This window comes from Saccopteryx bilineata, chromosome 3 (assembly GCF_036850765.1).
Source record: "Saccopteryx bilineata isolate mSacBil1 chromosome 3, mSacBil1_pri_phased_curated, whole genome shotgun sequence".
NCBI classification, from domain to species: domain Eukaryota; kingdom Metazoa; phylum Chordata; class Mammalia; order Chiroptera; family Emballonuridae; genus Saccopteryx; species Saccopteryx bilineata.
Window position 1 is genome coordinate 183,755,858 of NC_089492.1, and position 13,308 is coordinate 183,769,165.

Here is a 13,308-nt window from a genome sequence, read left to right on the forward strand (position 1 = left end):
GCTTATCACACAGCTGATGGCTGAGGCTCACCAGCAGCTGGGAAAGGGAGTGAATGCAATGTATTCTTCTGTTCATAGAAACCCACGGACCTTCAAAGAGACCTTTCCTAGGACGTGCCGTGATGCCTACAACTTGGCCATCACAATGTGAACAGATCCTTCCCATTGGCACTCTCTAATAGGAAAGAGTTTAGAAGTCAGCCCTAGGTTCAAGTCCACTACCAGCATATCACTCCACAAGTGATTACATGTTGCAAACCTCCACTCCCTCGTCTGTAACCTGGGGATGAGCTGCACATCTGGGAGGATGCTGTTAGGATCTGTTGTCACAGAGAGGGCTCAAGTGCCCCATAGGGGAATGAGCTGTGGGCATGGTGGCTGGACTGGCCTGCCCACTCATATAGCATCCACGATGGGCTGTTCAAACTGTAGGGAGGGTCCAACAGGCTCTTGGGGGCCTGGTAGGACTGGCCCACACCAGAGCCACTGGTTCCATGACAGTAGCACTGAAGCTTCCTAGAGATGTTCCAAATTAAGGGAGGCCAAGGGTCAACCAGCCCTCAGGTGTCTTTGGTATAACCTGTAGTTCTCTGCTGTGCTTCACATTCCTGGTCATCATCTAGCATTGGGGGAGGGGCAGGGCTGAGGCGTGAGGTTGTAGTTGGCCTGGGGGAACATGGCAGGAAGGGCAGCAGGGGAGGTGGAGGGTTGTACTGGTGTGGGCATGAGGTGGGCCAGCACGCTGACTTCACATGGGGCTCGTGCCAGGGAGCACTGCAGAATCAACGCTTGATCTCTGATTCTTAGATATTTCTTCAACTATCTGTTTGCTTTGAGTGGGGCCACGGTCCTGCCAACATGACATTCCTAGAGCACAAATCTGATCATGTCTTTCCTCAGTTTAAAACCTACCACTGGCCTGGAAATAAAGCTCAACTCCTTGGCACCTCATTCAAGGCTTCCATAGTTCACTCCATCTCTTCATACTCACACTTGACCTCCATGAAGCCTGCTCTGGTTCCAACAGTTGGAAATAACCTCTTCCACCTACTTCTGATCAGTCTCTTCTATGACATGCATTGCCCTTCTCCCACAGATTTTACTTATTTGCTCACCCAAAATTGAGTCTCCATCCTCAGCTCAGTCCTGCCAGCGGATCTCAGTCCCTCACATTCTACACCAGGGCTGCTGCCCTCTTCCCTGGCACCCCCTCCATGGCCATCTTCCCCTTTTCACAGAGAAACCTGAGGTGAGCCGTCAGGGCCTCTCTTTCCTTCGGATCGGGTCTTCTTCTCACCACTATCCACAGCCACCTACCCTTGCTCCTGAACTGCTGAGTTCTGGCCCGAGGTTTCCATATCCCTGGGCCTGGGTTACTTTCCTTCATATTATAACTTTGTCTCTTTTGTCTTTTTGGTAAATTCTCATTCTCCCTTCAAGATCCAGTTCAAAACTGACCTCTTCTGAAAAGCTTTCCTTGCTCACTACATCACTCCTTCCATATGGCACCCAGCAGACCTCCTGTGGGTGTGTGAACTGCCAGTTCCAACAATGCCAGTGTGTTGTCTGAGCCGGCACCTATATCAGGCTTATCATGCACCAGATGGTTTTTTAAGTGCTCTTCACATCTAACCAGTTCAATCCTCACAACAAGCCTGTGCCGTGGACACTATTATTGTCTTACTTTTACAGAGGATGGGACTGGACTATAAAGATGCTGAACTGTGTGCTTCCTGCTTGCATCACTGTCTCCTCTGAGAACAAAGACTGCAAATTGTTTGTCATTATCTCCTTAGCATTATGAACAGGTGCCTAGTTCTCTCAAAGCATGTTTATAGAATGAGCTCAAATTATGATGCTCTTGTGAGAAATGAATTCACACTTTCCCCAGAAAGAGACACTCTAGGAGGTAGATACGAGCATAAAATGAATCACAGTTTGGGATCATGCAGCTGTGGGTGGATGGGCACTACACTGCTGATGCTACAACCGAGATACAGAAAAGCCTAATGGTTCCTGAAGCCTGCCTGATAAGATGGCTCCCCTTACACCACAATATGACCCAATCATGACTGCAAGGCTCCCTTATACTCTTCCCCAAAGGATTGTCCCCCATGCACAGGACACAATGGTGCTAATTCCAAAGTGGCTGCGATGCAGAAACTCAACACCTTTGTCCTGTTTCTGTTACTAAAGGGTCCATTTCTGTGACTCCTAGAAGTTTTAGCACAAACCTAGCAAATGTACCATGTCTGGAAGCATTAATTTTTTTATTAGGGGCCCTTAACCCATGATTCTTTCATTTATGGGTCCATTTGTCTAAGGCAGGTAGCTGCTTATCTGCTTGGGCAGGAGAAAGCAGAGGAAGGCAGTGAGGGACTGCCTGCCCAGGAAGGCACAGTGATTTCACTGGTTCTGCCCATCTTGTTAAGCTTTAACATCCTGCACACATTCCCCTACAGTATTATCATGCTTCCAAAAAAACAAAACTTACTTGGTTTCATCCCTGGAAAAACAGCCAAGTGTATGTCAGAAATTCTACTAAAACAGGCAAGAAGAAAATGACCAGCAGGACCAAATCAGTGGAGATGGTTACTTTTATTGTTTTAGGAGAGACACTAGGGCCATGGAGAGCCCTCTCTTTCCTTCTTCTGCCTGCGCCTTCCTTCTAGTTGTTTCATTACACATGGGCACAAATTAAATAGGGATCAACAATGAAAGTGAATCATTTAAAAATTTTTTGGCTTAGTAGGTTTGGTAAAAAGGGAGGAAATTTAGAAAAAGTTTAAAATCAGGTAGAATTGTTGGCTTTCAGTAACTTAACTCTGAGGCCCCCATCTTTCTCCAGCATTGTGGATGACCCAGGTATGCTGAGGAAGCTCAGAGCTTTAGACACTTGGCAGTGCCTATTTTTATAACTTTATCATATCTCAATACCAAGTCAATTCTTACAACAGGTCTGGAAACGCGATTTGAATCCAGATGTACAAGATCAGATCAGTCATTCTGGATTTCTATTTATCTTTCTGTCCCTCCCAAACTTCTGTGTTCTCTGCCCCGACAACCACAACACCAGCCTGGGACCTCATCTCCTTTCACTGTTCAGATAAAAGGGTCTCAGCCCTCTCATTCCCACCCTGTCCCAAACATCTCTGTAAAGCATAAGTTATGCATGAGGTACCTCGATGGCTCCTTACTCCAGTCAATACTATAAGTCCAAGTGCAGCTCTTGGCCACTTGGTCCAGCTCCCAATGTCTCCCCAGTCTCTCTGGTCAGGCCAGGTTCCACACTGGGTTCCCCAATAACCATGTTCATTCCCCCTTCAGGGCCTGTAGTCCACACTTCTTGAATACTGTCCTTACTCCTGCCAGATGATCGAAACTGCATTGATTCTCCACAGCAAGCAGAAGACCCAACTTCCCCTTGTAGCCTTTCCTCCCCTGAACTCCCGCAACCCTGATGGTCAGCACCCCCATTTAACTTTGCTCAATTTTGTGCTAGTTCTGGCCAGCTCCTTGCCTTCTCAACTAGGTCCTGGATGGCTCCTCCCACTGCATGTCAGCATTCCCCACAGGATGCCCGGCCTGGAGCAATGGACACCGAGTTCTTGCAGCCCCACAACTCTCAGTTCTGGGGGTAAATTAGAATCAAATTGATATGGACCCTCCACACTCACTCTCAGGGATCCTACCTGGGAATGGGGGGGGGGAGAAGTCAATATTTGTGTTTTTAAAAAGTCATATTTGAAAACTAGTCTTAGACATTACTCTTGTCCTTTTCTCTGGAAACAAACAAAACTGGCACTAATCCTTGGATCAGAGGTCTAGGACTGCCTGCAAACATTCCATGATGTTTGTTAAAAGTTTCTATTCCTAGGCTTCATCTGACCAATTAAGTCAGAATCTTTGGGCCAGGTGTTTGGATTTTAAAGGTTTCCCAGGTGCTGTTCTAGGCAGGGAGCTGAGAATGCCTGATTCAGGGAGCTAACTGCGTAGAGTATGGCGCTGCCAGAGACTGGGGCATTCCAGTGCTCAATGACTAGGACGTGTCTATTTCATCCAGTCCCTGAGCAGACATCCATCCTGAAGTTACCGTCATGTTTCCAGGTTCCATTTGCATGCCCCTAACATGTAAAAAGTAAAAGACCAATGTGCAAGATACCAACTAATTAGCTTAAAATCTATTCACCTAATGGCCAGCTTTGCAGATATCAAAAGTTTGCAATTAAAGGATTTGGTTATAGACCAATTTGGCCAGGGGTACTTTCAATTTAATTTTATAGTTATAAAAATTATTTATCATTGAACATTTTGTGAGTGATAGGATTTCCTATTTCTCTGTGGGTAGATTTTTCTATTTTAGTTGCTTTAGAATACATTAAGCACATTTCAGATACGTTTGCCTAAATTAGAGGCTTTCTTCAAAATTTTGTCTCAAGCAACAAATATTTAACCAAAAGTTTAGCTTTTCCTACAGTGTTAATTCAATGCATTAATTAGACTCCTCTTTTCTCCTCCCTGACTTCTGTGTACTGTATGCATTTGTCAGAATGAAGAAACACATCCCAGTACTTGTTTCTGTTTAGCGAGGCCCTGACATTTCTGTAGTAAGGATGACAGATGAATTGACTGGTACTGTATACATGCCACCTGCTTTTTCTTTCCAAGATACCAAATTCTTAGGGGAGTGATTTCATCAGCCCCACTTGGGGGACTGCGGAGAGGCAAACGTCTGGGCCTGCCTTTCAGAGATTCCGATTCAGTAGGTGTATGAGGGGCTCAGGGGTCTGCTTTGTAAACAAGCTCCAAGACTGCTCTGACCTAAGTGCTGTCAAGTTATTATAGTACTAACTAGCACAAATTCATCACTAAAATTTGTCTTACTAAAAATAGAAGATAAACTCTAAAAATCACACACTCATATAGTTCTGTTAGCATCAGAAAATTGCTTAAACTCTTTTATGTTCAGCTTCCAGTCTGTGAAATGAGGATGAACAAATATCTCATAGGATTATTGTGAAAATTAAGATAAAAAAATAAACCGTGTAGTATAGTGCCTGGTATTTGGTTAACAGATAGAAAGTGTAATTCTTGTTGCTCTCATCATGACTATTGAACTGATTCCATAGAAAGCGCATCTATCCTCCGCAAGATTTGCTTAGGTGTCTGCCCAGGGTTCTCATGGGCCCTGGACTTCCCTTTGTCACAGCATTTCACGTAGAGTCCATTTAATCCATTTCACTTTTCTTGACTTGTTACTGACTTCTTTAATTTTTCTTTTTCTTTTCTTTCTTTTTTTGGCAGTAGGTGGATGTGATATGTTAATTAAATCACATTGGGTTTGGCTGTTTTCTCATTTGTTCACCAGCAGGGGCTGGGTCTAGTGCATAGTAGGTGATCAATAAACGTTTGTTGGTTTTCCTTTTTACCATATTGTCAGAGCAGGGTGAAAGGTAGGACTTAGTGATGTGCTAAGAATAAGGCTCTGCTAATCAAAGTGTGGTCTGGGACCAGCTGGTTCTTCCACCAGGATCAAAGTGTGGTTCAAGCAGCAGAGCCTCCTGGGAGCCTGACAGACATGCAGATTCTCAGGGCCCAGCCTAGACCTTCTGAATCAGAATCCACATTTTAACAAGGCCCCAGGGAACTCTCCACAATCAAGTCTGAGAAAGCCATCCTTCAACAGCCATTTGTTGGTGAAGAGGCTGCTCCTTCCATAGGCAATATGATAAGAGGCCAGGGCTCTCGAGGAGGGAGGTGCTTGTTCTCTGAGTGCTGGATGGGCTTCAGGAAGCTTCTCATGCCAGCTTAGAGTAGGATGGCCCAATGAAATCACCACTGCTTGGAGAACTCAGAAGAGTTGGGATTTAATTTCAGATCCAAGACTAAGAAGCTCTGATCCTTTGCCTAAAGCATTTGGCCTTCTTGAGCCTTGGTTTTCTCACACACAGAAAGGGAGTATACCCATTGATAGGTCTGCTACAAGAAGGAAGAAGATAAATGTCTCTGCTATACAACCTCCATGTAAGGTACCGAGGGATGAGTGTGCTGACATCCAGCCTGAGGTCTGACCTGGCAACGGGCTTGAATCACCCAACAGGAAGGGGCAGCTTTATTTAACTCATTCCTCCAAAGGGCACATTGTTATAATTTTACAAAGTTCCCATACAAATTAGCCAAGGACCTGAGTATAAAATACCCCAGCACAACCCTTAATATGTAACAGAAGTTAAACAGATAAGGTTGTAATGGATTCTGAAGAAATAGTAATATATTTCCTGCCTTCTCCATAGGTGTTGTGAAGGTGACACAAGATAAGATGGACATGATTCTCAGGTAGGATCCCTGAGAGTGAATCGCAAAGCACTACATATATCTGCAAAGTTACTAACAGAGCTCTTGCCACACCTGTGAGAGTTCACATGGCCTCATGCTTCCCAGTGGGGTGGGAAGCTGGAAACCAAGAAAGCAACAGAGGGTGGAGGTTCTGTTGTAAGTACATGGGGGAACCAGGTGGCCGTCAATCAAGCAGTGGATAAGTTTCCAAAGGACTGCCAGTATGTTTGCCGTGCTTGCCAGGGAACAGCAGGGACAGCAAAGGTAGGGTCGTCCAGTCGCCGTGTTTCATTTCTGGGCATACAACCCCTCACTGGTACTGAGGGCTAGTGGGAAAGAGTGCAGACCTGCGGATGAGGAAGCTGGGATTTTCCACTACTTATTAGCTGGGAAAGAGAGCTAACCTTTTCCAGGGACTGACAGTCTTTTACCTGTAAAAGTCCAAAGATTAAAAATGTCTCCTTTACCTTGATGGTCCTTCACTGAATAAAATGCTTTGCATGTCTCTGCTGAGTGACATTTATGGATTGTAGAAGGCCTCACTGTACCTCCTGCATTTGTAATGATGACAGTGGCTGGACCTGCTGGGTGCACACTGGGCTCTCTGCTTGCTGACTCAGAAATGGATGAGTCCTTTATAGCCAGATTGACCAAGATTCCGTATATTCATAAACTGCCTTTGTTGATGGATTGGGAAAAAGCGAAACAACCAGTTCTAGAGGAAGGAAAATAAACCCAAACTGGGAGTGTCACAGAGCCATGAAATCTAAAAGGCTGTATTTCCAAGCAGGATATAGCTCTGGACAGGAAAATGAAAGCCTTAGACTAGTTCAGTAGTTGGTGCTCTTGCTGCAGGACAGCAGAGTAAGTCTGGCTAAATAGGGGTGCCCTCACTTCTCTCTTCACTTCATTGCCACCTGCTGCAGGGCCACTCATAGCTGCGGGTGTGCCAGAGTGCTTCCTCATGGCAGGGGTACTCCACATCTTAGGGAACAAAGATGCTGAGAATTTCTCAGTCATTTGCTAGTTTGAGTTGGTCGGAAATTCTGGCCTCCTTTCAGAGCTACAGACATCCCACCTGAAGACAGAAAGAGCTTTGAGAGAAGTGTGCCAAAGACTTAAATCAGAGCCCAGCATCACTGGCTCTCCTGGCTGCTCATCACTGGCCCAGAGGAGCTCCTTCGGTTTCTTCCGGCCATCCTGGGGAGTCTGCAGCTGCCTGGCATCTTCCTCATGGATAAATGCCTGTGAAGACAGCCCGTATTGATTGGACCTTGAGGTGATAGGGATGGTGTGGAGGGAGACAGGAGGGACAAAGAAGTTGTGTCAGATGCCCTTCGTGTGGCTGGCTCCGACCACGGAGACTATAGCAATGTGTGACACTGGTGAAGAGTATGTCCTGAGACTGCCCAGAATCCTAACACCGAGGCCCATAGAACACATGCAGTGCCGGCACCAGCAGCGACTTTGGTTCAGAGCCGCTTTCCACAAAATAACATTTTTGTTTTTAAACTGACCCCTCTCAGGACAATCTGGGAGGATGACAAGGGGAGAGGAACACACCTCACTGAGATGGAGAGGCTGGGCCATAGGAGGGGGCACTCACCAGCTGGTCACTTGGGCAAATTACCTTTGCAGAGCAAGCATTTACATGAAATTTTATTAATAGTAAAAATCACACATATTCACTGTCAGAAAATTTCTCTCAGAGAGTCAAAACCATAGATGTCCCTCTAATCATGAGAACAAACCCCTGTTGGAAGATGAGTATTTTGTTAGAATTTATAAATTACCTATATGGAAACAAAATTATAGTGTTTACTTCTGCAGTAATGGCAAATGCTATTGCCTCCTACGGAGACCAAGTGAGGAGAATGCCATTGAGCTGGTAACTGAGCCACTGAGCCCGAGCCCCCTGGGCAGCAGGCACAGAGGCAAATGAGAAGGTCCAGAGATGGTTGAATGAGAGGAGCAAGATCCCACAGTGCTTCCTGGGGAGCGGAGGGCTGCTGTCTGTGAAAATCGGGCAGAAATGGGGAGGGGTCACATCAAGACCAAAAGTCATGAAGTGAGCATAAAATGTTCATCTGACCTCAGAACACCAGAGTCAGAGGAATATATCTATGAAGTTTGAAAGCAGTAGATTTTGATTCTATAAAATGAAATAGTGCACAGGACAGATGGAGGAGTTGAGGGGCAGCACAGTCATAGTGAAGATACAGAGAAGTTCAAGTTAGATCCACAAATATTAGGAAAGAAGCATAAAGATGGCTGTAGTTCATCTTTAACCTTGCATCTACTTGATACACAGTGTTTTTCACTATTGGAGGACATATTCAGATTTTTTGCAGTTATGCTGATGGTGGTGGCTGGTTTAACCATCTGCCATTGGTGTCTACAAGATCACTCTATTTCCCCCTGAAATTTCCGGTGTGTTCCCAACTCAGACAATAAATGGTTGTCATGTGCTAGCTTCTAGCTACTTGCACAAGGGGCTGCTTTCCCATCTAGGTTATCCTGTTTCCTTCAAACACTATACAAAGCAACAGTACCATTATTTATGGCAGCAGTCAGAGCTGGAGAACAAATATCCACATATGAACTTGCGGGCAAACAGTCACCTAACTCCTTCAACATCTCAGTAACAGTCTTCTCTTGCTCACAAGGCCCTCCTGTGAGCTGCAGCACAGTGCTAGCTGAGGACACAGCAGGGAATAGGGCAGACAAAATCCTCACCCTCAGAAAACTTAAACGACACCCAAGAAGAAAAACCACGGGCACAGCTTGGTGCCCCTTCATAATTTCAGCTTGATGCTGACACCCCTCAGCAGCTCCATTCATCCACCTAGTTGTAAATCCATCAAACAGCATTATTATCCATCTTATCCATGGGCACAGCAAGGAGTCAAGCTCGTGTGAAATCAAGTAATCATGTTTAAAAGTCTGTAGAAGATGCCCACTTCCTTCTCCGAAGTTAAACCACTCATCATGGCATTCAATGCTTTCCACAGTTTTGCCTCAACCCCCTTCTGACCTGATCTTTCACTATTTTCTTAAAAGAATCCCATGTCCCCACCACACTGGGCTCTTCCTAAACAAACCACGCCTCACATTACGTGCCTCTGGGTACCCTGCTGCTCACTTAACAGCAGCCTCCTCTACCATCCCTGCCTGTGGAATTTTTCTCATCCTTAGAGCCTGTTCCAAATACATCCTCCTCTATGATTCTTCCAAGAGGATCTGCTCTCTTGCTATTTGAATTTCTTTACAGCCATGTTTATATATCATCCTCTCCGCAGTTTTCTGAAGCTTACATCTGTCTACAACCTCTACAGCTGATGAGGGAATCCTTTCTGTAAATTACACCAGGGCTGGCAGAGCACCTTGAAGAAACAGAACTTTCACTCAGCCTTACCAGGGGGGGAACAATGTCATGTGTGACAGCATGGATAAACCTTGAGGACATTAAGCTGAGTGAAATAAGCTGCTCACAAACAACAACAGAACCCCCCCCCTAAAACTCCAAATACTATACGATTCCACTTGTATGAGGTACCTAGAGTATTCATTGTCACAGAAGGAAAAATTAAAATGGTGGTCACCAGGAATTAAAGGGAAAAGAAAGAAAAAGAGGAGTATGTTTTCCCCACAATAAGAAAAAAATGCTGAGTGAATTAAATCTACAACCTAGGAGCGCTGCAAAAAAGGGAAGGTACTTTGCTGCATTCTTCACTCCGATCACAGAGATTAGTGCAGAAAGCACCCTGTCAGGAGCCGATCCACAACTGCTGGCTGACAAGGTCACAGCAGGAGAAGACCCACAACTGCTGGCTGACAAGGTCACAGCAGAAGAAGATCAAAAACTGCTGAGTGACAAAGTCACAGCAGAGAAGACCAATGGCTGCGGGGTGACAAAGTCATTGCAGTGAAGACCAATGGCTGCGGGGTGACAAAGTCACCACAAAGGATAGGCACAACGATACTTCCCCCTTTGACTTTTTGAATTAATCTGGCCTTATATCCCCCCTTTTCTGGGTGTGTGCTATTATTTGTGGCACAGGGATAATAATACCGTGCTTTCCCTGTAGATTCGTAGTGATTTCTTTGGATATGAGACAGAGGGTGTGAGTTCCACAGAAAAGCCTGTAAGCCCCTTGAACTGGGCTCATAGACATAAGAGGCTGGCTATGATATCCCTCGTAAAGGGTTAAGTCTGTAGGAGAATTCCTTCTTAATCATGTTAAAAAGAATAAATTGTGACTTAGGAGGCAGTGGCTGTGCACAGAGCACCCTTCGGCCTTCACTTAACATTTTTTCCTCCCTAGCCTTTTCATGTGATAAGTAGAGAAACATTCCTTTCTTCCTGCTTATTTGATCTGCAAATAGTGGTATATTCTGAGAAGAATAGAGTCAGAACTAAACTAGTGTTTAAATAAAATGTAGGAAGTAATAACAGTTAATGTCTTGTGTTGCTGCTGGGCTATCTTGCAAGTGCACTCTGCATATCTTTGGGTGAAAGCTATTCTTAATGTTATGTTAATTTCTTTAGAGGCAAGCCTTTCAGAATCTTGTAGGACACTGCATAAACTCAAGACCATTTACCTGAGCAAGCGGTGGTCCATTGTTATCCATTGTTAGTCGTCTGCTAAATCTCTCTCTGCCCCTTAACTCACAACAGACTAATACTTTAAAAGCTTTTACTGATGTTGTTATTCAAGTTATTTTGAATGATTTGCTACCTGATTTGTGACTCATAGATGTAAATTAACTGTTATCTGGAAACATGCAAACATAGTGAAACAAAAGCAATAATTAACACCATGTGATTGTAACTCGGTGTGTGTGTATAAAAAGGGAGCTATACTAGCATTGAGCAGAGATGCCTGGCAGTAAATGCTAACCGGAGAATAAAGAGAAAGAAAAGAATTCTGCTCTCTCATTCGATTTTCGCCGATGCTGTCTCCTCCTGTGGGACCCCTGGATCCCCCCCCCCCCGGGGCTGGACCCCGGCAGTACCCCTTTAAAAATGTTTAATCAATAGTCTGTACATACACTGAAAAATGAATTTCTGCACTTTGGAAAGAGAACATCAGGACTGGGAAAGGATGGAGAAATGGATCTAAAGAGTAAATTAAGGTAAATCCCCTATTCCTTCAAGGTATCAGTTATCAAGAGAGTGTGAATGGGTGACCTCTTTATGAAGCTTCTGGGTTAAAAAATCATTAACATTTAAGGGCATAGATGAGGTCCAAGGTTACAGTGGTCTAGCCATCAGTTTTCTTGCACTGTCCAAGTAGAATATCGGTAGGGAAGGCAAGGACAGAGGCGAAAGTAGTTAGATGATTTTGTACGGCTGGAGAGGAGGCTGAACGAGACAAGGATGGTGGGTGGGATACTGGGAAGCAATGGGACAGACAGAATCAGAGAACAAGAGGGGAACAAAGTGAAACTACATGTCAGAATATAACTTTAGAACAGTCCATTGTAGACAGTGTCCACAAAACTAGAGAGACTGCTGTAAATAGGGACATTGGTTTTGGCTTGACAAGCACTGGATAGAGGATTCTCATCAGACACGTGTTGGGACTGAAAAATAGCACAGGGCATGGATGCCATCTGTCAGGTAAACTTGCAGTTGCAAATAGTTTGTACTGTTGAAACTAGCAAGTTCTGATAATAAAGTAAGTTTTCTTGCATTTCAAGTCCTACAGACAGTGTAAATAAGTCCTGGGCAGGTTCCTGTTCACAGAAGGACTTGTTTTTAAGGATCAGCAACAGTTTCTTCCTTTTTTCCTTTGCTGAATTCTGGCCCAAACCTTCCAACATTATTTGTCCCACTGTTGATTCTTATAGACTGTCTCCTTCTAGGAAGTTTTTTGAAACTGAACCCAACTGTGTTCAGGTCCTCCTCTTTACAATCCAGTGCCTTTAGAACAGTTGTTTTTAACTGCTGCTCTGTGAACTGCTGCCAGTCTACCATAAATTTCATTCCTGTCTGCAACTCTGTAATCTTCATATACCATCAGGGTGGTTAACCTTTGCAGACCAGCACTGGTCCACAGACTGGCAGTTGAAAAACACTGCTTTAGAACATATTTTATTTTTTGAAAGACTGGATAATTTTCTGCATTAAACAGATTAAAACACAGAAAGCAAGCAAACAAACAAAAAAAAGCTAATGATTTTTTAATTTTATTTTAAGAATAGGTATCTTTGTGGACATGGTATAAACTAATGGTTATAAGTGAGGGCTCTGGAGTCCAACAAAATGGACCTAGTCCAACTCTGCCACTTACTAGCCATGTAACTATGATCAAGTCATTTAACTTCTTTAAATTTCATTCTTCACTGGGAAAAGGACACAGTAATGATAATTATATTCACCTCACAGCACTGCATGGTATGCTGTCAAGTTCTCAAAATCTGGCAGCTACCACTATCATTACCCAAATGTGAACGTCAGACTGTGAAGTCCAGCTATCATGTAGGTTGATCAGCCTTTATTCAAATGGCTCTTGTGGGGTACCTAATCACAGGTACCTTATGCAGAAGGCATGGATTATTCATGCATTGTCTAATATTTGACTTCTGGAGACAGAACGGTTGCAGAAGTGACTAATGATGACTTAAGAAGGAAGAAAACTGCTTTTTTTGTTTGTTTTGTTTTGTTTTGTTTTGGCCTCAATTACCCTTTTCCTCTAGGATCAGCCATCATTCCAAGAAGGGTGTATTTTGAGAATCATTCATCTCAGATCATATTCATTATGAACCAGCTCTGCCGGGCACCATTCTTCCAGAATGGAAGGGAATCCAATGCCCAACAAACCTGATCTTTATGATGTCCTATTGTACATACTGGTGTGGGACAAAATGAGGTGGAGATAATGACAGTGGGAGAAATCCGACAGTTTCGGAGAGCAGGAGGGCTCCTCTCAACCTGACTCAGGGACAGAAAAGATTTGTAAGGCAAGC

General features: G+C 44.3%; 1 protein-coding gene across 4 annotated transcripts in view; it reads right to left on the reverse strand.

The window, feature by feature from the left end:
- The window catches only part of PHACTR1 (phosphatase and actin regulator 1), a 657,956-nt gene that overhangs the window by 77,639 nt on the left and 567,009 nt on the right, over positions 1 to 13,308 (reverse strand). The gene's annotated exons all lie outside the window — the stretch shown is intronic.